This window comes from Dioscorea cayenensis, chromosome 2 (genome assembly GCF_009730915.1).
Source record: "Dioscorea cayenensis subsp. rotundata cultivar TDr96_F1 chromosome 2, TDr96_F1_v2_PseudoChromosome.rev07_lg8_w22 25.fasta, whole genome shotgun sequence".
Classification (NCBI taxonomy): Eukaryota; Viridiplantae; Streptophyta; class Magnoliopsida; order Dioscoreales; family Dioscoreaceae; genus Dioscorea; species Dioscorea cayenensis.
Window position 1 is genome coordinate 12,427,443 of NC_052472.1, and position 4,528 is coordinate 12,431,970.

The following is a 4,528-nucleotide window of genomic DNA, read 5'->3' on the forward strand; positions in this document are numbered from 1 at the left end:
CGCCGACTTCCGTAGAGGAAAGTATCTAGCAATAAAAGCTTCGACCATCTTGTTCCAAGTCGTGATGGAGGCCTTGGGCAAAGAATATAGCCACTGCTTGGCTCTTCCCTTGAGAGAGAATGGGAAAGCCCTCAATCTAATAGCATCATTTGATACACCGTTAATCTTCAGCATAACACAAACTTCCAAGAAGTTCTCTATATGGTTGTTTGGATCCTCATCGGCCAAACCATTGAACTACGTTGATTATTGAATCATTTGGATGAATGCTGGCTTCAGCTTGAAGTTTGGAGCTGTAATCGGGGGTCGTACAATACTCTATTGCTCATTTTGCTCATTTTGTTCTGCTATATTATCTAACCCTTCAACTTCTATTTTTGCTTGATTAGACGGTTCTTACACAGGTTCTTTTCCCCTTCTTCTGAGTGTACATTCAAGTTCAGGATCTCCTTCAATCAATATCGAAGGGTTCCCTCTGGTCATAACCTAGAGCTGCACCCAAAGAAAGAAAACAAATCTGAATGATGATAGAAAAAAAAGACGGGAAATATAATGAATAAATGAATAGCTATGAAAACAAAGTGCAAAGTATTTCTAAACGCCTACTCCCTGTCAATGGAACCAAAAACTTGACAACGCCCCTTGCGTATGTCCCGCAAGTGCACAGGTTTGTCGAAGTAATAAATCCCAGATGAGTGGGTATCATATCCACAGGGATTAGGGAATAAAAATACTTGAATTATTTCATAACTAAGCGAAAAGTAAATAATAGCTGTGTTATAAGATGTAATGTAAACAAAAGTAAAAGAGATAAGAGAAAAGGCACAAGTAAAGGGGACAAAAACCTATAATATGCTTTCTAACTAATGCATTAATGAGTCATGGATATCCTTCAATACATGATCCCAAATCTAAGGTCAACCATGCCTAACTCTATATTTTTCCCAGAGGAGAAATTGAACAATCTCTCAACCTCGCACTTGTATAGAATCGCAATGAGTTCTATTGATTCCAAGTGATAAATTCTCTTCCTAGATGTAGACCTAACACTTTGGTGCAAGTGAAAGGTCCCTAGTCACAATTAAGCCTAGGTGCTAAAATCACTTTAACACTTCACTCCGTTACCTCTGCAACTAAGCCCTAGTGGAAGGTCATCCCTTTGCCTATTCACTCTACTATAGCTGCAAAGAACTTGAGGAAATGGAGGTAGGATGAATCCCACCTGATGGGAAAGGGGATGCTCCGCTACCTCTTGACTCATCCTTTCAACCCTACCCATTCTAGCTTTTGTCTAACCCTCATGGTGTGTCACTCACTCACAAGTGTTACCAAAAAGAACTCTCAACCCTAGTGTCACTCTAAGGGAGTATTCAAACAATCAAGCATACAAGATTTGAACTCGATTAACGCATCAATTAATGAAAGCAATATAACAAGATTTAATGAAACAAATACATCCTAGGCTTCACAAATCCAAGTACCCACTAGTGAGTATAGCTCTCCATGGAGCTAGTTACAATCAATGAAATCGAATGTAAAAACAAGTAATCCATAGAAAACCACCTCGGTAGTCATGACGATGGTCTTGTGGAGAAGCCTCTACTCGTCCAAGGGTCCCTTTGCCCTGCCTAGGATACACCTCGCCGGATCGGCTCCGACGAAAGCTATCCCACTAACCTTCTTCCAAACGGAGCGCGATGTCGGAGCTGTAGAACATCTCCAAATCCCTAGCCAATATCTTCTTCCAATCGGGCATCCACACGCCCCTGTGGATTCCCCACACGGCCCGTGTAGATTCCCCACACGGCCCGTGTAGAATTTCCACACGGGCGTGGATAATTTTCACACGCCAGTGTGGATTCTTTGAAATTTTCTTTTTTGGCTGGTTGTGAACAGTAACTGCTCCGGCAGATTGCTACAGTGTTTTTAACAGTGCCCTGCCAAAGTAACGGCCTGAAATACTCACGAATCCATGTTTTCATTGAGGTAACATAAACTGGTGCATATTTACATTGTAGGTCGCTTTCCTTCTTCAGCAACAACTTTATCGGTGAAGATCTTGCTATTAATGCACAACCTGAGATACTCGAATGTGATTGCCTTTGGGAGAGTTTGTCTTGAAGCTTGGGAAGATCAAGAGCTTGAACTTAAAGGGGAAGCCTCATCATCAAAGGAGGAGAAGCATTCGGCATCTCTAGGGCTAGAAGAAGCATCATTCGGCCGACATTCTCTCTCCTCTTCATCATTCGGACTAGGAAGTGTCATTTATGCATTTACTTCTTGCTTTTGTTGTGTTTGAGTACTTATTTGTATGATGGCACACTAGACCCCGAAGGCCGCCGGATGTAGGTGAACCTTGGGGGGTTCATCTTGTTTTTTGGATGCTACATTTATATTTGATATGCATTGGTGTGATTTATGATCTGGCTCATTATGTTTCATGCCTAGAACTATTATGTGGAGAAATCCTTAGTTCTTGTTTGAGTTGTACATGTAGACGTGACCTACTCGCGTGTACTAGATCGTTAATGCGCTAATAGGGGTATTTGTTGACCAACATGCCGAGAAATTGGGTGTAGGTAGCCCCTCCGAACCATGAGGATAAACTTAGGTTAATTGTGTCCTTGTTGCGTGATCTCCATTCACTTAATGCAATCGTAAGAATATGACTAAAGAGAGATCCTTGTCATCATTTGTACGGGATTAGGGTTTAGCCGCCGAGAAATTGGGGTTGAACTATTGTTGAGGTCCGTCGGTCTAAATCACCCGTGCCATGTATTTTCATGCATCCTTATATCTTGATGACCCCTCTTCGGAATCCTCACCCTCACCCCTAGGCCTATTCTTATCATCATTGCTCTTGTGTTTTTCTTGCTTGACTTGGAGTTGTTACACTTGCTTTTATTTACAATCTTGCTTGTATTAATTAGTATACCATGCTTGAATTGTATGGTTAGAAAGTGAGTGATGGAGGAGTAATAGGAGCCCCTTAACCCCGTGGAATACGATTCTTGGGCTTTTGCTCATGGTATTACTTTGCGACCCCGTACACTTGCGGGTAATCAATCAAGTTTTTGGCGCCGTTGCCGGGGAAATTAAGGAATTCTAGGAAACTTCTAGCTTATTGGTCTAACCATTTTTTCTTTTCTTTTATTTCTTCCTTTCATTTGTCTTATTTTTTTTTCTTGAGCTTAACTTTCTTTATCTTTCTTGACTTTGCAAGGTACTGTGCATGACACGAGCAAATCGATCAAATTTAGTTGCACAAGATAGTGAAATTGAGATAACCTTGCATCGAAGACATAGAGAAGTGGGCGAAAGCATTAGTGAAAGAAACATTGAAATTGAGGACACAGAATCTATAATCATGGCCGAAGAAAGACGTACTTTATCCGAATATGAAAGGCCACAATTCACAGGTGAAGAATTTAGTGTGCAAGCACCATCCATCGCCACAAATAATTTTGAGATCAAGGCAAGGACCATCGGCATGGTCCAAAATTCAGTCCAGTTTAATGGCCTTGCAAATGAAGATGCCCATGATCATCTTTCTCGTTTCCTTCAAATTTGTTCTACCTTCAAGATAAACGGGGTGACTGACGATGCGATCCGGCTATGATTATTTCCTTTCAGTTTGAGAGATGGAGCATATCGGTGGCTCACATCCTTATCGCCGGGGTTGATCAAAACATGGAAAGATATGGTGGAGAAATTTTTGGGAAGGTATTTTCCTCCTAGCAAAGCGGCGAAGCTAAGGCAAGAAATTTCGGCATTCAAGCAAGGAGAGTCGGAGACACTATTTGAAGCTTATGAGAGATTCAAGGACCTTCTTCGAAGATGCCGCCATCATGGCTTTGCTTCTTGGATGCGGGTTCAGATCATCTACAACTGGTTGAATTATGCAACTCGTCAATTAATTGATGCTGCAGCGGGTGGATCTCTTAGTAACAAGTACCCCGATGAGGCCGAGCAACTCCTTGAATCAAAGGCAAGCAATGAGTCTCATTGGGCCTCAAGAAGTGCACCACAAAAAGGGGCTGGAATCTATGAAGTCAATGCTAATGATGCTCTTGCCACAAAGGTTGATGTGTTGTCTCGAAAGCTAGACATGCTCATGGGTAGTAGCTCGAAGTCAGAATCGGTGATGAGTTGTAGCACTTGTGGTGGAGGGCATGGAGTCGCCCAATGTCCTATTGCTAGTTCCTCCGTCGCCCCTATTGAGAATGTTGATTATATTGGGGGACAAAGGCCACAAGGGAATCCCTACAGCACAACTTATAATCCGGGGTGGAAATACCACCCAAACGTTTCATGGAATCAGGGGCAACAACAGAAAGCTGCACCACCTCCACAAGGTTCCCAAATGCAACAACCAATATTGGAGAAGAGGTTCACTACTGAAGATGTACTTGCCAAGTTCATGATTAACACTGAATCAAGATTCAACAACATAACTAGCAGTATGGATACTCAGTTCAGTAAGGTGAATGCTCAGCTTGCTCAACATGCCGGACAGTTCAATGAGATT

General features: G+C 42.2%; 1 non-coding gene across 1 annotated transcript; it reads right to left on the minus strand.

Annotated features, from left to right (window-relative positions):
• Positions 1–3,748: 3,748 nt before the first annotated feature.
• Positions 3,749–3,855, minus strand: LOC120281458. Its single transcript, XR_005542603.1, has one exon. It is a non-coding gene; the product is annotated as a small nucleolar RNA R71 (small nucleolar RNA).
• Positions 3,856–4,528: the final 673 nt, after the last annotated feature.